This window comes from Macrobrachium rosenbergii, chromosome 50 (genome assembly GCF_040412425.1).
Source record: "Macrobrachium rosenbergii isolate ZJJX-2024 chromosome 50, ASM4041242v1, whole genome shotgun sequence".
Lineage (NCBI taxonomy): Eukaryota > Metazoa > Arthropoda > Malacostraca > Decapoda > Palaemonidae > Macrobrachium > Macrobrachium rosenbergii.
The window spans coordinates 16,222,501-16,245,000 of record NC_089790.1 but is presented as its reverse complement, the minus strand read 5'-3'; the positions used below and the strand labels follow the sequence as shown (position 1 = coordinate 16,245,000).

At 34.3% G+C, this 22,500-nt stretch overlaps 1 protein-coding gene across 7 annotated transcripts in view; it reads left to right on the top strand.

Moving 5' to 3' along the window:
- Positions 1–22,500, top strand: part of LOC136832667 (cell adhesion molecule Dscam2-like) — a 787,908-nt gene that overhangs the window by 291,959 nt on the left and 473,449 nt on the right. The gene's annotated exons all lie outside the window — the stretch shown is intronic.

Below are 22,500 nucleotides of genomic sequence, written 5' to 3'. Positions count from 1 at the left end.
TATATATATATGGATATATTTATGTATATATATATATATAAATAAAGACAAAATCCACGAGGAAAGAGAAACACTGGAGTGCTGCGAGGCCTTTCGACTGTCGACCTTTGCTTAGCAAGTAAAGGACGACAGTCGAAAGTCCTCGCAGAGAAACACTGGAGTGCTGCGAGGGCTTTCGACTGTCGTCCTTTGCTTAGCTAAGTAAAGGTCTACAGTCGAAAGGCCTCGCACCACTCCAGTGTTTCTCTTTACTTCGTGGATTTTGTCTTCATTTGTATATTCATCAATTTCCGTATTTTGGTGATTCAGTTATATGTATATATACTGTATATATATGCGTGTGTGTTTTGTGTTTGTTTATATATATATATATATATATATATATATATATATATATATATATATATATATATATATATATATATATATATATATATATATATATATATATATATATATATATATATATATATATATATATATATATATATATGTGTGTCTGTGTTTGTTTGTTTATGTGTATGTTATTTCATCTTGTAGTCCCATTTGGAATTTAACATTAAATTCCATATCCTTCTGATTTAGCTCCTGTCATTGAATTTTATATAAAACCAACTGTCCTCGTCTCTCTAAGTTTTGCTGTTCGTGAACGCTTATACCCTTCGTCTGCATATTTTATATTTATTTATTTATTCTTATTTTTCTTTGCCTTTATTGTTGTCTGACATCCAATAATTGAAGAGACTCCTTTACCTTCTTGTGGATTATTGACTCGATTCCAGATTTCAGCAATATCAACTCATGCAGTTTAATCATTCATACATCCATAAATTGATGCTTTCGTTTTTAATTCATGTATGTCTTGTCTGATATTTATAAAGTACAGTATAATATAGGACCAAGATCTTGGTATCTTCAGTGGTTCAGTGTAATATTATTTTGCATAAGTTAAGAAGTTTAACATTTAGGAATAAATTAAGCCTCGTACTGAGGAGATATCCCCTGAACCTAAGCTAGTCCACGTGTTCCTCCTCACTGTAGGGGGAATTTTTTTCAAGTTTTGACAGAACGTGACCTGTTATAGGGTGTTTGATTATTTATACATTTTGCTAATTTTCCCTTCATTACATCCGTCTGTTCCTTACTGTAAGGGAGATTTTTTTTATTTTTTTTTTATTTATAAAGTTTTGACATAACCTGTTATTGGGCATTTTACAATTTTTTACATTTTACTCATTTTCCTTCCATTAAATTCTCATTATATTGTAAATTTTCCTGATTTATTCTCTCTCTCTCTCTCTCTCTCTCTCTCTCTCTCTCTCTCTCTCTCTCTCTCTCTCTCTCTCTCTCTCTCTCATGATTGATAAGTTACAATTAATGAAATTGCAAAATATACGGACTCATACAATTTCATGACAAGCAGGAAATTTGTTAGTAAGTGCTTGACACCACCTCTTCCTCCTCCTCCTCCTCCTCCTCCTCCCTCTGTGCTGTCGCCCTTGTGGAAGACGAGACAGCAGCATCCCTAAAAAGGAGTCTTCTTTTTCCTCCTCCTCCTCCTCCTCCTCCTTTCCTCCTCCTCCTCCTCCTCCTCCTCCTCCTCCTCATCCTGCCATCTCTTCTGCTGCCCTTATGGAAGATGAGACAGCGGCATCCCTAAAAAGGAGTCCTCCTCCTCCTCCTCCTCCTCCTCCTCCTCCCTCCTCCTCCTCCCATCTCTTCTTCTGCCCTTATGGAAGATGAGACAGCAGCATCCCAGAGGCTCCTCCGTGAGATGGTGTTTACGGAAGGCGAGAGGTGAGTTGTAGTTTCCTGTGCCCTTCTGATCTCTCTCTCTCTCTCTCTCTCTCTCTCTCTCTCTCTCTCTCTCTCTCTCTCTCTCTCTCTCTGGCATCTTGGATGCCAAGAAGCACCTTGGTGGGGAGGGAGGGTGGCGCTAGGATGGGCGATTCCTGTTTATTTATCATTCTCAGCAGCGTTTTATGATTCCTGTGTGTGCGTGTGTGTCTGTGCGCATCTCCGGAAGAAGAAATTTCCAACAGGAATATCTTCCTCTTCGAATTTATTCCTGGCGTTTATGTAATCGAAAAGGTTTTAGCTTTCTTCTCGTGTCAGTGGGTTTATGGTCGTGTTCAGATGGTGTGCGTGGTTCTCTATTTTGTTGCGTCTGGTTTGTGGAGATGCTTGAGATTATATATAAATATATGTATATATATGTATATATATATATATATATATATATATATATATATATATATATATATATATATATATATATATATATATATATATATATATATATATATATATTATATATATAATTTGTGTGTATGTATTTTTACACTCGAACTCAGATGCATTTTATGTCTTATATTTAATCGTCGTATTTAGGAATGAATTCAGCTTGTTTTAGATCTGATCTTTTGTATTTACGTCTAAGAATATGTTCAGTTTCTTTCAGAATCTTAATTTTCCATTTATTTCGGTCAGTGTCTTCCTGAGTCTTGAATTTCCAGTTATTTCGTTCTTCAGGGGATAATACTTCCTAATCATATCTTATCGATGATATTCATATTGTGCATAGAAAAAGAGTAAAATAGAAATATCTGTAATTGCATTTGATATCTCGATGCTAACTGGGGTGAATTTGGCTGAAGGATATTCACTTCTTGTTCGTAGACAGTAAGAATATTAGATGCTGATGCTTTGGTCTCATATTGCCAAAAATGCTAGTAAAAATGTCTATGATTTTAAGAGACTAACGCTGATAAGGTTCCTGTTGTTGCATATTCTGTCATTGCCACTGTTTTTGTTTTCTAGAACATTTTCGTAGACTTTGAAACATAACTGCAAATTTGTTTCGTAAATTGGAAAAATGCAACGTTATAAAAATTGCATAATGCGCGTTTGTGACCTGAAAAGTTCAAGCGAAGATGCAATGCAGTACTACTCTAAAACTTTTTTCCTTGTACTTTTAATAATTTACCTACATTTTAATTTATTTATTTATTTATTTATTTATTTATTTAATTTATTTTCTAATAACTGGTCTTTTCTTTCTGTATTTCCTGTTACCTTCTGTTACTTCTTTCCAATGAAGACCTTATTCTTTGGAAGCTTGAACTTCAAGTCAGTGGTCCCTCTGATGGGCTTGTTCCGTGTTAATAGTGTTCTTCTTCTGAATAATAATAATAATAATAATAATAATAATAATAATAATAATAATAATAATAATATAATATATTTTTGGGAAGCTTAAGTTTCAAGTCAGTGACCTTTTTGGGCTTGTTCCAGATGAGTATGATTCAACCTCTGAATAATAATAATAATAATAATAATAATAATAATAATAATAATAATAATAATAATAATAATAATAATAATAATAATAATAATGTTACTTAACTTAGCTGTATGTCTTTAACCTTGTTGTGTTGCTTGTGAGAAACGATGAAGCAACATAAACAATAACAACAGGTAGTGGGATGACTTCTCTCAAGAGTATATACTTTCACAAGACGAAGTGTGACCAGGTATTAAATTGCATTAGAAATTGGGTACACGCTTAGGGATAAATGTGTTGAGAGACGATGTCTTAGGGACATTTTTCACCAAAAGGAAAATGGGTATTTATGAAGACTGATTTCTCTCTCTCTCTCTCTCTCTCTCTCTCTCTCTCTCTCTCTCTCTCTCTCTCTCTCTCTCTCTCTAACACCTTGGTCGATATAATTACTTTATTTGCTTTACTCTGCTTTCTTTTGTATAAGTCATTATATACATAGTATATATATTATATATAATATATACAGTATATATATATAAATTTTATATAGTATATATATATATATATATATATATATATATATATATATATATATATATATATATATATATCGTATATATTTATTGCAGAGAAATGTTTGGGGTTGTGTTAACTTTTAAAAGCAAAGCTAATGGGAGAATGGTGTATAGAAAAAATTATTTTTCATCATGATTTGCTTTTTTTCACGAAGGAAGCTTTTGATAAGAAATGTATAATTTTTTTATAAATAAAAAAGGAAATGTACTCAATGTTAAAAAGTAATTCCAAGTTGAGGAGAGATGCCAGATATGAATGATGAGACGGAGTCAGTTTCTGCTTTATGGTTTTGGAAAACTTTTTCTCTTATTTGTAGAATCTGTAGAATTTAGATAAAGTGGTCTCTTCTTTCGGCGTTGCCGATTACCTTCTGTTACATCTGTCAAATGAACACCATGTTCTTTGGAGGCTTGAATTTCATGTCGATGGCCGTTTTGGTGGTTTGTTCAATCTTATGAATAATAATAATCTTCTGAATAATAATAATAATAATAATAATAATAATAATAATAATAATAATAGTTATATTCTTTGGAAGCCTGAATTTCAAGTCAGTGTCCCCTTTGGGCCTGTTCCATATGAATGGGGTTCATATTCTGAAAAATAATAATAATAATAATAATAATAATAATAATAATAATAATAATAATAATAATAATAATACTGTTCTTTGAAGCTTGAATTTCAAGTCAGTGGCCCCTCTGGTGGGTTTGTTCCATATGAATAAGGTTCATCTTCTGAATAATAATAATAATAATAATAATAATAATAATAATAATAATAATAGTAATAATAATGGCTAATGACTTTTGGCAATTTATTTCACTGCAATATCCTTTGGCAGTTGACGCAGAACCACGTACGGTCAGTAATTAAGGAGAGCAAGGGAACCTTCAAATAATCGATCCCCTCCGTAAGACGCGAAAAAGGAAAGAAGACATATCTCAGCTCGAACGCTGTCATTCGCAGAAGGAAATCCTCGAGATATTATGGGATTCGACTGGGAGCTGGAGAACATTATGGAAATCCATTGGAGGACGAGTTGTGACTTTCAGAAATTCCCCCCATCCCCCCCGAGTGAGAGCGGAGCTGTCAAATAACTCATGAACTTATAGGAGAGAGAAAGACGTCTTCTTTCTACGGCTGCTTTCTCTCTTGGGGGAAGGTATATCCCTTAAAAAGGAAAGGGACCTCTTTTGAGATAAAAGGATATTGCCGGCAGATGTTTCTGCTGAAAAGGATGCTTTCTCCTCCTCCTCCTCCTCCTTTTTTTTCTTCTTCTTCAGGAAGAAAATTATATGTTTGGGAATAGTGTAATATTGTAATATCTTCCCGTCCCTTGAGAGGACTCTCTTTCCTTCTTCTTCTCCAACTTCTTCTTCTCCTCCTTCTTCTTCTTCCCATCAAGGGTGCTTTCTCCATCTTTTGCATCTTTTGCTTGGGAAGATTTTAATATCTTCCCCTCTCCCCCCTTACCTCTGTGGAAGTAATTATTTTTGAGAAGATTGCAATATCTTCCTCTGCCTCCTCACCATCAGGAAGAATATGATATACTCTGAAAGATTGTAATATTCTAATATCTGCCCTCCCCACTTCACGCTCTTCCCCTCAGGAAAAAAAGGATATGCTTGGGAAAATTATCTTATTGTATTATCTTGCCTCCCCCACTACCCCTTCAAAAGAAAATTATATACTTGGGAAGACTGTAATATTGTAATATCTTCCCTCCCCCCTTACCCCTTCAGAAAGAAAATGTTATGCTTTGGAAGATTGTAATGTTGTAAAAAACATCTTCCCAACCCCTCAGGAAGAAAATGTTATGCTTTGGAAAATTGTAAATAATGTGATATCTTCCCAACCCCACAGGAAGAAAATGTTATGATTTGGAAGATTGTAATACTGTAATATCTTCCCCTTTCCCTCTGAAGAATGCAATATCAAGCGAAGGATTGCAGAATGCAACGTTGTCCGAAGACAAAAAAAAAGGAAAAATACATTTCGGGAACAATTGTACTTTTCTCGTTGGAAATTTGACAAAACTCGAAATAGATTGCTTTCCTAAAAGCACCAGAGGAGGAGGAGGAGGAGGAGGAGGAGGAAAATAGTGGAAGGGCGATGGCGCCCGACGGGAAAACTTGCGTTCAGGGTAGGAAAAAAAAAAAAAGAAAAGGGGAGTGGGGGGCGGCGCCCCCAAAAGACTTGCGGAAAATAACCGAGTGAATCTGTGACATTTTTATTAACGTCTTGTTGCCCTCGCTGCTTTTACTGTTGTTGTTGATGTTGTTTCCCTCGCTGCCCCTGTTGGTTGCTGCATTTGTTGTTGTTCTTGTTTGCTGTTGTTTTTTTATTTTTTGAGAAAATGAAAGGTCATTTGGCAGTAGGGAACGATCCCCCGCCCCCCTCCCCCAGAGTTCGGCTTCTATGACAGGGAACATGTTTCTATGAGACGTTTAGTGAGATATAATTACAGTATATTTTTTACATACATGGCCATTACACTCTCAGATATTATGGATACAGTTCTGTGTTTTGCTCTGTGGTAATAAATTTTAAAACTGATAACATGAATAATTAAAATCTCTCTCTCTCTCTCTCTCTCTCTCTCTCTCTCTCTGAGCTTATTCCCTTGTATTTCACGAAACGTCTCATAGAAACATGTTCCCTGTCATAGAAGCCGAACTCATGGGGGTGGGGGGATCATTCCTTACTTCCAACTGACCTTCCATTTTCTCAAAAAATAAAAGAAGCAACAGCAAACAAGAACAACAACAAATGCAGCAGCAGGGGCAGCGAGGGAAACAACATCAACGTGAAAAATTATACTAGTATAAGGGATAATAATATACGTGAAAGAGACGTGAAAAATATACTGATATAAGGGATAATAATAAAACACTATATTTCTCGTATCTCTAATACACAAACCTCCACACGGTCGACCTACGGTGGGCACATTTCAAAATCCACGTATTCTCGAGGCCGTAGCAGCTGTCATGTGGTAATGAGAATTAGAGAATGCTCCTACTTAAATTCTTGGTTAAATTCTTAGTAGCTGTTTGGTCAGAAAAGAAGTAACCGTCAAGAAATGTTCTGGAAAAGACTGATATTGAAGTAAGTAATCGTAATTTTGCTAATTAGGTAAAGGAACTTGAAAAACAATTAGTTTGTTTCAATTTTCATTAACAGATTTTGCTGAAAGTTGAGTCACTCCATTCCAGGTTCCGGAATGCGTTCCTTCGATTCCTATAAGTGGTTTCGTGTCGTGATTACAATTTCAATTAAATGTAAAGTCCAAACCGGGCCATCCATGAGATTGGAATATGTACCAACCAATATGTTTATTCATGATCACTTATATCGGGCAAACCGAAATTAGTTCCCTGTAGAACTAATATACAAGTGTTTGTTACACTGGGTAAAAGGAAATACCTTGGAAAATATCACCCACAGCACCCTATAATTAACACACTAATAATAACTTTGCGTAACTGGTATAATGATAATAATAATGATAATAAAAATAAAGTATTACTTATGTTCACACTTACTATTGCAAAGGGTTTTGCCTTCTACCTCCTCTAACACACTTGTGTGCATTAATTGTACAAGAAACTAAAATTAAAACTCTAATATTACCTTTATCTAACTGCTATAATGACAATAATAATGATAACAAAACCTGTTTTTTGTTATCATTATCATCATTATAGCAGTTAGGTAAAGGTAATATTAGAGTTTTAATTTTAGTTTCTTGTACAACTAATGCACACAAGTGTGTTACAGTAGGTAGAAGGCAAAAACTTTGCAATAGTAAGTGTGAACATAAGTAATACTTTATTTTTATTATCATTATCATTATACCAGTTAGGCAAAGTTATTAGTGTGTTTAATTATAGGGTGCTGTGGGTGATATATTTAAATGTTGTTGATAGCAGTTTGTTTTGGAATAAGTTCAATTAATGGCTGAGTATCTAACAGCAAATGTGTTTGATCGGAAGTGTATCTTTTGCTTCCAAAGGTTTGGATGTATTTGATGAAAATATGACGGAGAGTTCTTTGACCAATTAAACAATCTCTCTCTCTCTCTCTCTCTCTCTCTCTCTCTCTCTCTCTCTCTCTCTCTCTCTCTCTCTCTCTCAATAAAACAGACGGATGAAACGAAATGGACATTTAATATTGCATTTCTACCTGACTGATTTATTTTTGATGTTAGGAAAGTGGTCGAGTGGGTTGGGGAGGGGAGGGTGGTGGCTCTGATATCCCTCCCCCCGGGGGAGCATGGGCAATCGCCATTGGGTGGGGGAAGAGGAGGAGGGGAGGAGATTTCCGGATTAATCAAACTCTCATTTGTTACCAGAGATCAATTATCATAACTTCAACCTGTGGCGAGTTTAAATTTTCCACCTCCAGTTGGACACAAAATAATAATTAGCCTATTGATTTGGGATTGAATGTTTACGCCGGTGTGACGTCCTGCTCTCGTGCTTGTATTCTGTGTTGATGAATAAAATATACACGTTTTTGTGGTTTAGGGATTATGTATATATATATATATATATATATATATATATATATATATATATATATATATACAGTTTATATATGTATTATATATATGCATACACACACATACACACACACACACACACATATATATATATATATATATATATATATATATATATATATATATATATATATATATATATATATATATATATATACATATATATATCAGTGTATTGTTCATATACTCATAGAAGAATTTCTGATAATCGGAATACTAGCACGTATAACCACCCTCTCTCTCTCTCTCTCTCTCTCTCTCTCTCTCTCTCTCTCTCTCTCTCTCTCTCTCTCTCTCTCTCTCTCTCTCTCTTCTTCATGCATTTATGCATTTATGTATGAATGCAAAGTAAACAGATACCAGAAGGAAGCCCAGTTCGGCTCTGCTGTATGAGAAAGCATCCGAGATTCAACTGAGGTTTCTCCCTCAAAGTAGAGACAGACTTTCCCCTCTTGAGCTGAAAGTGATCTCTGAAAAGTAAAGCAGGCTGAAGGTATAAAGTCGAAAGGAATGAAAGGCCAGAAAATGGACTTTATTGTAATGTTAAAAAAAAAAAAAAAAAACGTACTTCATGTTACCAAAAAGTTGGCGGGCGTATGTAGCTTCGTTCTCGAGAGCACTTTTCAATCGTAATAACAGTAGAAGTCCAGCGAGTTAATTCCTTTTGATCTTGTGGTGCAGATGAAGTACATATAAAAGGGGAAAGAAGTTGGGTATATATTATCGAGACGAAAGGCTTATTAATTTTTGTTTATTAGAAAAAAGTGTCCCTCTTCAAAAAACAAAATGTTTGGTAGGCCAGATGAATGGATAGTGTCAGCATTAAACTGTAGAATTGCTCAGTAGTTTTTGTCGTGAGTAAAAGCACATTATGATTGATCATGGTGAGCTTGAAATTCTCCTTAACAAACGAGTTGACATCATAAATTCTACGCACCAGAGAGAGAGAGAGAGAGAGAGAGAAAGAGAGAGAGTATGTAAGATTGTGTGGATGAACATTAGACAAGATGTATAGAAAATTTTCCATGGATGATTTTGAAATGTCATTCATGAGTTAAAATGAAATGCAAGCAATTACTTACTCGTCATTTTGTTTACAACACCGTTAAAACTTACCGTTTTGACGCAATTTCCTGTATACTTACAGGTGATGAATTGAGGCCTCTTCCATAACATTAATTTATTTTGACGCATTTTACTGCGCATGTGCTTTTATACACAAATCCTTGTCATATTTATTTTCTGTTCCCTCATATTTATTTATTTTCTACCTTTTCCCATAACCTGTCTCCTTATATTTGTTTGTTTATAACCTTTTCCTGTAACCTGTAACCTATATTTATTGATTGATCACCTTTTCCCATAACCTGGATCCGTATATATATTTATTTATCATGTCTTCCTATAACCTGTCTCCTAAATTTTTTTATTTAACACCTTTTCCTATAAACTGTATCCGTATATTTATTTGTTTAACACATTTTCCTATAACCTATCTCCCAGTATTTATTTATTTAACACCTTTTCCTATAACCTGTCTCCCAATAATTATTTGTTTATAACCATTTCCTATAACACGTCTCCCTATATTTATTTATTTATCACATCTTCCTATAACCTGTCTCCCTATATTTATTTATTGATCACCTTTTCCTGTAACGTGTATCCCTATGTTTATTTATTGTTCACCTTTTCCTATAACCTGTCTCCCTATAGTTATTTGTTTATAACCTTTTCTTATAACTTGTCTCCCTATATTTATTTATCGATCACCTTTTCCTATAACCTGTTACCCTATATTTATTTATTTATGTATTTGTTTATTTATTTATTTATTTATTTATTTATTTATTTATTGATTGATTGATTGATTTATAACCTTTTCATGTAACCTGTCTATCTCCCTGCAGGCTGATTTTCCTCTGGAGCCCTCTTGGGTTTATTAAAGTCTGTTGACTCTGTCCATAAGGGTTTTCAGCTGAAGATTTAAATTTAAAAAAATATATAAGAGTATTTGTAGTGCTTGTTTAAGTGTTTGTTTATACACATTTTAACCGGAGATTTAAAGAAGAAAAAGAGAGGAAATATGTAAGAGTATTTGGAGTGCTTGTTTAAGTGTTTGTTAATACAAATTTGTACACATTTTTTACTGAAGATTTAAAGGAAGGAGAAGAAAGCAAACACATAAGAGTATTTGGAGTTGCTTGTTTATGCACATTTATACACAATAGCTTTCTGTAATAGAAAGCTATTGAGATGGCTTTGTCTGTCCGTCCATACTTTTTCTGTCCGCCCTCAGATCTTAAAAACTACTGAGGATTGAGGGCTGCAAATTGGTATGTTGATCATCCACCCTCCAATCATCAAACATATCAGATTGCAGCCCTCTAGCCCTAGTAGTTTTTATTTTATTTAAGATTAAGGTTAACCATGGATCGTGCGTCTGGCAGCGCTTTCCGGAGGCGTCGTCGACGCACCTTCACTTGAACGCATCTGGGGAGCAATTGAGCGTTGCCGGGTCGTAGCTGAGAGTTTCATACAGCATTATACGCTGAACAGAAAACTCGATTGCGCCGAAGAAACTTCGTCGCATTTTTTACTCGTTAAAGTCAGTAACCCCAGGAGGAAAGGAGCATGTATTGGAAATGAAAATTAAAGAGACAGGGAGGCGTATTTATAACCCGACAAAGTCATAAAACATGTGACACGAAACAGACTCTTAAAATGACGAATACCCAAAGTTAACTCTGAAAAACAGGACGCGTGCTGCCTTCCTGGGGATAAATAGTTTCAGACTTGATAAAATACAGAGGAGGAGGAGGAGGAGGAGGACTTGTGAAGAAGAGGCAAAGATGCTGAGCCCTTAAAAACATAGAGAATAAATGTATATCATGTATAGTTTCAGACTTGATAAAATACTGAGGAGGAAGAGAAGGGCTTGTCAAGAAGAGGCAAAATCATATAGAATAAATGTATATAATGTATAAATGGATAAAATGTATGAAAGTATAAAGTGTATGAATGTTTATAACGCATAAGGAGCAAGCTTCATTACACCGTCGCGTAGAATAAATGTATAAAATGTATAAATGTATACGGCGAAAGCTTCATTACTCATTCTCGAATTAACAACAATGAAAATTTTTGCGTTTTTTGTGACACTGTTTTCACAAATCTATGGATATTTAAAACATATAAAATAAATTTATAAAATGTATGAATGTATAAAACGTATAAGGAACAACAAGCTTCATTCCACCGTCTCATAACGACAAGAATGAGAACTTTCAATTGTTTGTGAAATTATCGTGAGTTTTTTTTTTTATAATCCTGACATCGTTTTCCTGCTATAAAGACTTTTTATTATTTTCATTATTAGTGATATTTTCATGAAATGATAATTGAGGTCAGTCTTGAATCTATTTGTATGGTTTTATGGCTTCGTTATAATACTTAAGAATGTTATAACGAATGAAGGACTTTTTTATTATTTAATTCGTGACGTTATTTACTTGGAATGAGATTAAAATACTACCAGCTTTACTTTTGCCGTAGTTTGTTCATTATCTGACTGATGTTTTAATTAATATTATTAAATATATGACTGTTTGTATAGTCGCTTAGATACAAAAAAATACTGACAGACATTTTAAAACGACTTTGATGATTTTTTTTATTTGCACCTTGGATAATCTTATTGCAAGTCAATTTCGAGGTTGTAAACTGTCGACTCGATTGACTTTTTCAGGATAAGCCCCTCCCCTCCCCAAAAATAAGAGGATATTCCAGAGATAAAAAGAAGAAATCTTATCGGAAAGGGTGGAAAAATGAGAGTAAAGTTTGAGTTGAAACAGAAAGAATTTTACTGCTCATAAAAGATTGTAAAATCTGGGAGCTCCCTGGGGGCTTCTTATTTCGCTACTTGGCAACTCGTTTCGTTCTGTTGACTCTTTTTGCAGGACATTTTTCAGACACACTTTTTTCAGATTTTCTCTCTTTCTCTCTTTCTCACTCCTTTCTGTATGCTCCTTTCTCTCCTGTCTCTAGAGGCTTCTTTCACCCTTTTTTTTGTCTTTTGTTATTTTTCTTTTATCATTCGGAACCGTCCTTCAGGAATGCTTTTGTTGAATGGTTGTGAAAAGATTCGGTGTTATTGCTGTGACGTTGGAAATTCAGTGTAATTTTTTTTTCATATTTAGGCTATAGTTTATTGATTCCTTTACATTTCGAAATTCAATGTAACATTTTTTTATATTTATAGTTTAATTTTGAAATTCAGTGTAATATTTTTCATATTCATATTTTGTTGATTCTTTACAGTTTGAAATTCAGTGTAATGTTTTTCATATGTATAGTTTATTAATTCCTTCACATTTTGAAATTCAGTGTAATATTTTCCATATTAATAGTTTATTAATTCATTTGCATTTTGAAATTCAGTGTAATATTTCTCTTATTTAAAGTTTATTAATTCATTTACATTTTGAAATTCAGTGTAATATTTTTCATATTTATAGATTATTAATTCCTTCACACTTTGAAATGCAGTGTAGTATGTTTCTTATTTATAGTTTATTAATTCCTTTACATTTTGAATTTCTCCTGAATGAGTTATTTTCCAATCCTAGACCATTTTTCTGTGAGCATAAACACGTCGTTAATTCTCACTATACTTAGCTATTGTATTATTCTGTATCCTTCACAATAATGTTCTTTTTTTTTTGAAGAGAATCATTCCATTATATTTTTTACGGTTCAGGCATTTTTCATTGTGATATATTTATTTTGACTGTACCTATTTTGGCTTTATGGTTATTGATATAATGACGCGAGAGTTATTGTTGGCGTCTGTCATTCAGCCTGCTGTGTTGTTTTCATATCGGCATTGTTGCATTTTATTCTATTTGCCTTATTTGTTTTTATATTCATATTCGCGTTGTTTGTAAGGAGCTGTGTATTAAACGATCTGTTTACGTGTTTTATCAATTGTTTTATCAGTTTTGAAACTTGTAGTGTGTTATATCTTGACTGTTGGAACATTATCCATGTTTAATAAAAAGGTAGGTTTTTTTTTCATGATTTAGCGAAAGATAAGTTAACATGATTGTGTCAGTCATGTTAATTTAGAGGTGAATGTTATATTTTTGCTATGTTTAGTAGTGAATGTTATATTTTTACTCAATTATAAGTGTGATTTTTTTGCTTATTATTTAGCGAACCATAAATTAACATGATTGAAATCAGTAGTGAATGTTACATTTTCGCTTAATTATTAGTGTTTTTTTTATTATATAGCGAACGATAAATTGATATGATTGAAGTTAGTATTGAATGTTATATTTTGATAAAATCAACCAAAGATTTAAAAATTAAAGCTATATTAATATTAAATCAATATTTATGTCAGTATATTGCTTCCATTCTCAGGATTATCCTGCTTTACCTTTTTTTAAACCACCGCAAAAATTATCATACGAAAACTTGCCTCAGTATATTTGTATAATATCCCTCAAAAGAAACGCATATTGTTTATTCGTGACCACTTTCAAAAGAATATAACACTAAACTAACTTAAATGCGCCACAGTAATACAGCCATTGTCGACCCAGATTAAACGTATAACGCAGCCGTTATTATTTTTCATTTTTCTTTTAATAATTGCTTGCTTGAATGTTTCAGGGTCAGTGTACGAATTGCTTTCATTCATGAGACTATTCCGTTTGATGTCAGCCGGTAATGGGCTGGTTTTATTAGGCTTTGTTTGTATGTGAGTGTATTTGTGTGTGTGTGTGTTTTTTTTTATGTAAGGGTGCGTTTGCACATTTTATTTTATTAAGAACATCCTGAGAGGGTATTTTATGTTTTTCTTTTGCGCTATATTCTTGCTCCCATAATTATTGATAATCCTTATTTTCCAGTTGCAGATACTTTAGATATCATTTTTATTCTTTATCTGTATTTGATCCCGTAGTGGGGTAGCGCCGTCAGTGCACCTCTTGCGGTCCACTGTAGGGATTACTTAAGGTTCTTTGTAGTGTGGCTTCGGCCCCTAGCTGCAACGCCTTTCGTTCCTTTCACTGTACCTCCTTTCATACTCTCTTTCTTCCATCTTACTTTCCACCCTCTTCTAACAATTGATTCTTAGTGCAGCTGCGACGTTTTCTTCCTGTTACACCTTTTAAACCTTTTACTGTGGATTTCCGTTTCAGCGCTGAATGACCTCATAGGTTCCAGTGCTTAGCCCTTGGCCTAAATTCTATATTAAATTCCATTCAGTTCTTGGTATTTGGGGTCATATGAATTGATTCACGTTTCAGGTATTGCTTTATTATTATTATTATTATTATTATTATTATTATTATTATTATTATTATTATTATTATTATTATTATTATTATTATTATTATTCAGAAGATAAACCCTATTCATTAAGAACAAGCCCACCACAGGGACCACTGCTCAGAAGATAAACCCTATTCATTAAGAACAAGCCCACCACAGGGACCTCTGACTTGAAATTCAAGCATCCAAAGTATATGACGTACATTTTAAAGAAGTAAAGTCATAGGACACACAGAAAGAATCAGTTATAAGCAAAAATAAATCAACAGATTAAAAACAAAATAGATAAGAATGTAAATGAATTATTAAAATACAAGGAGAATCGTTTTAGGGTAGTAATGCATTGTGTCTTCGCTTGACTAAGAGACTCCGGGTCGTTTGTTTATAAAAATGTTTTTGATATTCAAAAAGCGAGTGAGAGTATGGAAGACAAGAATAAATGGTCTGGTTTTATATAGAGGAGAGTTGGAACTGCTTATGACACTTTGTGAAGGGGCTTTGAAGTTAGTTTCTATAGTGTTTGGGCAGACTCAGCTATTTGAAGATGAACGAAGCTCTCTCTCTCTCTCTCTCTCTCTCTCTCTTAATTGTCTCTGGTTATATGATAACTCCTGTCCTTCTTAGTCGTGAAGAGTCTCTCTCTCTCTCTCTCTCTCTCTCTCTCTCTCTCTCTCTCTCTCTCTCTCTCTCTCTCTCTCTCTCTTTCTTTAATTGTCTCTGGTTATACGATACCTCCCTGTTCTTCGTAGTCGTGGAGAGTCTCTCTCTCTCTCTCTCTCTCTCTCTCTCTCTCTCTCTCTCTCTCTCTCTCTCTCTTTACATACCAACTATTTAATGAGTCTTTCTAATCTGCGACTGCTTTATTTTATATTTTCGTTTTAAAGACTCGGGATTTTCTTCATTTCTTCTTCAGTTGACCTCACTCCTTCCTCCTCCTCCTCCTCCTCCTCCTCCTCCTCCTCCTCCTCCTCCTCCTCCTCCTCCTCCTTTCCCTTTCATTTCCTCCAGCCTGTCCTGGACGTCATTTCCTCCTCTTGATTTAAGAGTAGAACCTACCTCATGGCTTACCTGACATTCTGGCTCCTTCATTTCCTTTCTTTGGAAAGTCTAAAATTAAGATAGATTTTAGTCGCTTTGGTTAAAGGGAAGTATTTCTTTAAAGTTTAATTAATAAAAAAATCTTTCCCTTGTTCTAATTCCCAAAGCTGTATGTTTTTTTTATCCCAATAATGTTTTACTTCTTTTTCTTTTAAGTTTAATTTTCCTTCTTTCCCTTGTTTTAATTCCCAAAGCCTCTTGAAATATAAAAGTTTTTTATTTCACTAATTTATTAATATTTTTTTCAAGATTACTTTTCCTTCTTTCCTTAGTTATATTTCCCAAAGCTTTTTGGAGTAATATTTTTTTATTCCAACAGTTGATTAATTTAATTTTTAAAGCTTAATTTTTATTTCCATATCTATCCTATAGTTTTAATCACATCTTCCGGTTTAGGTAAAAGTCTACAAAAATTCAGATACATCAAATCTCTCTCTCTCTCTCTCTCTCTCTCTCTCTCTCTCTCTCTCTCTCTCTCTCTCTCTCTCTCTCTCTCTCTCTCTCTCTCTCTCTCTCTCTCTCTCTCTCTCTCTCTCTCTCTCTCTCTCTCTCTCTTTCAAATTTTCACGTCTTCCTATCTTGATAAAAGTATAGATAAATTCAGATACTTCAATCATCTCTCTCTCTCTCTCTCTCTCTCTCTCTCTCTCTCTCTCTCTCTCTCTCTCTCTCTCTCTCTCTCTCTCTCTCCTTGCAATAATTAATACCAGGATTCGCTAATGATCGAAGCTAATGGGCGTCCGACAATTGAATGCACCAGATGAAAAGATAACCGATATCGTTATCAGATTTTTTTTCTAATTAGCAAAAATAACAGGAAAATCTGGCAGCAGATTTTTGCCCTTATTACTGTGCACACGACTAATTATGTACAGTATCTGTTAAAAAAAAACCTTCACGATATTACGTACAATACCTGTTAAAAAACCGTTCACAGTATTCATGTCAGCAGTCATTACAAAAGTAGATATTGCTTATCTGTTAAAAACCGTTCACTGTGTTCATGTCGCAATCATATCAAAAAGTAGATGTGTTTTTAAGTTGGATTTTGCCTGAAATGGGTCTTTTTAGTTGAATACGATTTTTTTACATGTAGATTTAACCTGGAAATCGGTATTCAGTGTTTTTCTTTTTGGGACATTTCTTAATGAAATTGGCTTTGTAATAGGACCAACCTTTTGTTGGTAATGCTGACAGGTAAAAGGGGTTCTTGATTGCCATCAATATAAAGAAAATTCAAGTAAAGATAATCGCGAATATAACTCTAAGGATGGAATGTAGATTATTAAATTTGTACCTAGATGAGTGCTATTAGATAACTAGCTGTGAAAGAGATAGCGAAGATAAAAGGAAGACTTCACTATTGTTAGCACTTATCGCTGAATAGCTGAGTCTGTGTAAACACTATAGAAACGAACTTCAAAGCCACTTCACAATGCATTGTAAGCAGTTCAACCCTGGTTTGGGGAGAAACTTTATAAATTTTATATTCCTCACGACACTGTGAGTCGGTTTCAAATAATGATGATGATAGTGATCATTATAAATGTCATTTGTATTGTACCCCCTAGGGGGTGGTAGTGCCATCAGTGCATCTCACGCGGTGCACTGTAGGACTTACTTAAGGTTCTTTACAGCGTCTCTGCAACCCCTTTCATTCCTTTGACTGTACCTCCGTTCATTTTGTCTTTCTTCCTTCTTACTTTCCTCCTCCTCACAACAATTGTTTCATAGTGCAATCGAGAGGTTTTCGTTCTGTTACACCTTTCAAACCTTTTCATTTTCAGTTTCCCCTTTACGCCTTTCAAACCATTTTATTCTCAATTTCTCGGTACATCTTTCAAGCCTTTTAATTCTCAATTTCTCTTTCAGCGCTGAGTGACCTCATAGGTTTCATTGCTTGGCCTTTGCCAGAAATTTCCAATAATTTTGCGACACTTATCTAACACGCAGTAAGACTTCTTTAATTATAATTATCAAGTATTCTGATAAATACAGTTAAAGGTTAATCAGCTTTATTTTCGTGTGGTCATCTGCATATTTCATCCACTTACAAACGCACGAACGTATTTTACCCAATGACACACCCTTACTTTTTTCTTTTTTCTTTTTTTTGCACCATTCGAGCAACCGATTGGCAATTGCGAGTCGAGACGTAGTTGCCGTTATTGGCACGGGAGCCACCATCACTCCGGATTATGATCATTAGTTGTGCCATATTCCGTGTCGGCGTGCCATTTGGCACCGAGTGCCATCGTTAAACCTCGCCTTCAATTCAGGAGCATATGTTTTCCGAGTCGCTGCTACTCGGTGCGTTTCGCTTCATTCTGCTTTGATTTGCAGGTATCGGTTCTTCCCCTATTCCTTTTCTTCTTCTTCTTCTTCTTCTTCTTCTTCTTCTTCTTCTTCTTCTTCTTCTTCTTCTTCTTCTTCTTCTTCTTCATTATCACTGCTGATAAGAGATGTTAGCGGAAAATTATTTCATATCCTTTTTTTTTTTAATTTTTGTCATAAATTGTCAGAAGAAACATTGGAAGCTGAAATTATATATGAGAACTCCCGAGAGAGAGAGAGAGAGAGAGAGAGAGAGAGAGAGAGAGAGAGAGAGAGAGAGAAGTTTGTCTCGTTCAAGCATCGTATCTTTGATTGCATAAATAACCTTGAAGTATTGATCAAATAGCAATCTAAAATAGAGAAACTTGATATATTGTGTTTTATCGTCATAACTTGAAGTATTGATCAAGCAGCAATTTATTATAGTGTGCATTAAAGTCGTAACTTGAAATGTTGCACCTATCAATAAATTGTTACTTAGGGAAATGCATTCAGCTGTGTTTATAATATTCAATATAAAACTAAATGTGTAGACTTTGCTTTGAAAGCAATATTTCCCAAGTCTCATTCACGAACGCTTATGATTTCCTAATGGTCGACAGCATCTGATCCATATCCGTAAAAGCTTAGCAACGGGTTTTCCCGAAACTTCTGAGGAAGTTCAGCCGTAATCCGGATGATCCTCAAGGTGTAATGAAGGCATCTTCATCCTAAAGAGGCAACGGATATTGAGGCAAGCGAAAGTATCTTCCTGGCGAGTGTGCTGTTTGGTTACTGATGTCTTGAAAGACGCCATCATGGATTTAGGTTTATAGGAGATATAAGTTGTTTTATTCTGAGGGAGGTATTTTCCTTTAAAAGAGACATTAGTCATTATACTCTGAGGCACATATTTTCTTCTGAAAGAGACATAAGGTATCATATTTTGAGTTAGATATTTTCTTTTGAAAGAGACATAACTTATCATGCTTTAAGGTAAATATTTTTCTTCTAATGATTTATTATTGTTGCTGATTTCAGCTGAGCATCAAGAAATATTTCTTAAGGAAACTTGATTATGTTATTGACGAGGTCAGAAACAAATAATTAAATAGATATATAGATAGATAAAGAAAGAAATAAATACAAACAAAATAAAATTAAATTAGACAAGCATAGGTAACTGAAACCAACCAATAGACTTCACAGTAAGATAATTCATTCATAATTCTGGTATCATTAGTAGATATTCTGAGTAAGATAATTTACTCCTAATTGTATTATCATTAGGAGGTGTTATCCAATTTAAAAATTACCGAGAAAAACAAAACTCATTTTTATCGTTCACCCAAAACATTAAGAGTGGCTGTGAGAGGGGAAAAAACGCTGGAGAGAGCGCTGAACTAGTATTCAGGAGAGGTCGCCGCTGGCGATTTGAATAACGCTAGCTTATGTTTTTTGTGTTCCTATTCTTTTAGCAATAAAAAATTGCCCAAAATTGTATAATGGAGGTAAGAAGTGTGTATAGTATTGCAAGTCAGGATGGGGCCGTTGGTTTTATGAATGTTTTCAATAGCAATAAAATCTAGCAGTTTGTTATTGTATTTGTAAATAAAAAAAAAATGTTTCGTTTTTGGAGGTGGCATTTTTCACTGGGAATTACAAATCCTCACCACTTCTTCCTCCCTCCTCCTCCTCCTCCTCCTCCTCCTCCTCCTCCTCCTCCTCCTCCTCCTCCTCCTCCTCCTCCTCCTCCTCCTCCTCCTCCTCCTCCTCCTCCTCTCGGGTGCTGCATTAGCTAATGCATTTTTCCTTTTCACCCCTCGAAGGAATTTTGAATTTTAATTGTTGAATTTCTGCCTTGTTTCTTTTTCACCGCTGTGGCCATTCCGCAAAGTACCAGCAGCGTGTATGCGGATATTCCGACCGTCATATATATAGAATTTCACACGAGGCAATTTCGTAAAAATTCCTTAACGCTTAGCAGCGTTTATTGCATATGTTTATCGGCCGGGCGAGCAATGCTGTTTTAGGGGGAATTTTTTGCAGTGTACGGGAGGTATGTATATACCCGCCTGCGTTATTGAATATTTAAATTTTCAAGATATCGTTCGTAGTGTGATTTTGCCTCGTATGAAAGATATTTAATTTTCCTGTACGATTTTTTAATTTAATGCGTTTTACTGCTGAGTATAGTTTAATAATTCATTGTAGATTTGTTGTCATAAGCTTGATTGTTACTTACTGTTATTTGTTATATTATCGTAAATGATGTGTTTGTGAATACTTTCTCTACTAAAGAGGAGTTTAAGCCAAGACTTCGGCAGGAGTGTTCGGGGTTAGTTAAATGTGAGTTTAATATCCCGTAGACTTTTCCTTTCGTCACACTTGATTTTTATTGGTAGTCATAAGTAAATAAGAAAATAAAAATAGAAAAAATACTGTATGCAGTCATGCTACATTAAGCCTTTGAAATTTATAAACTTATTCTTTTTTAAGTCTTACATTATTTGTAAAATTAGGAAATGTCGTTAGACTATTTCAATGAAATTCAAAATGGAAACTGAACAGAGTCGTTATCTGCGTTTAACATTTGTGAAAACGGTTGCCTTTAGATTCTTCTCTCTCTCTCTCTCTCTCTCTCTCTCTCTCTCTCTCTCTCTCTCTCTCTCTCAAGATTTTCACATTACTCTCTTTAGGTAAAAGATAGAAAAATTCACATATAGAAAACACCCCTCTCTCTCTCTCTCTCTCTCTCTCTCTCTCTCTCTCTCTCTCTCTCTCTCTCTCTCTCTCTCGAATATTTTCACACACTTTACTTTAGGTAGAATTGTAGAAACAGTCATCTCTCTTTTATAAAAGACAGCAAATCATCTCTCTCTCTCTCTCTCTCTCTCTCTCTCTCTCTCTCTCTCTCTCTCTCTCTCTCTCTCTCTCTCTCAGTTCCTTGATCCTTCCTCGTTACTCCCTTGCTCTCTTCGATTTCTTCTGTCTCTTCCCCCCACCCTTTCCGGTCCTTTCAAATCTAACAAGCGTCCCAGCTTCAGGCTAAAGGATTCGATATAACAAGCATCTGATATATTTTAGAATCTTTCTTTATTTATTTATTTTTTTTATCTATTTCACCGTCGAAATGGACCCAGGTCAATCTCTGTTACCACTAGCTTAGTGTTTACATTTGAATAATAATAATAATAATAATAATAATTAATAATATTATTATTATTATTATTAATAATAATTGTTGTAATTACCATTATTATTATTATTATTTTTATATTATTATAATTAATATTAATACTATTATTATTGTTATTGTTATTATTATTTCAGACAACATTTAGTCTTGTATAATAGACATAATGTGAATAATAATAATCATCATCATCATCATAATCATTATTATTATTATTATTATTATTATTATTATTATTATTATTATTATTATTTTGTTGTTGTTATGTCAACTGCGTCAGACTAAAGATTATCTGAAATAGTAGATTTTGAAGAAGCTGCTCTACGCCAGTAAATAATAACAATAACAAGTTAAAAAAAACCTTCATTTTAGCCATATCTTATTATTCCAACACATCAGTGTCATGCACTATGTTTATCTGCTATCTTTCATACCTCCTGCTTTCTTCCTTCCTGCTGCTTTCTCGACCACTTGTTGCTTCCGCCTTTTGATCTTATTGCTTTGCATGATTAAATATGGGTGGGAACCTCCCTTCCCAGGATCAAGTTTTCGTCATATCATTATTCATCTCCACGTACTTGCAAGGGCTCACTCCTCCTCACCACCACTCTCTCTCTCTCTCTCTCTCTCTCTCTCTCTCTCTCTCTCTCTCTCTCTCTCTCTCTCTCTCTCTCTCAAAATTTTCACATCTCCGCCTTAGGTAAGGTATAGAAGAATCTCTCTCTCTCTCTCTCTCTCTCTCTCTCTCAAAATTTTCACATCTCCCGCCTTAGGTAAAGGTATAGAAGAATCCACATACAGCAAATTTCTCTCTCTCTCTCTCTCTCTCTCTCTCTCTCTCTCTCTCTCTCTCTCTCTCTCTCTCTCTCTCTCTCTCTCAGATTTTCACATCTCTCTCTTTAGGTAAAAGATAGAAAAATTCACATATAGAAAACTCTCTCTCTCTCTCTCTCTCTCTCATTTTCACAATTTGAAATTGCAGTTACAGACCTTCCTTTTGTTTTTATTTTTTTAAATTTTGGCAGTATGCAGATGATGCAATTCTTATTGCAGTTATTAATTACACCCACATTACTGTTCTTCTTGAGAAGGGTCTTGAACGGATCAATTAATTATTATTATTAT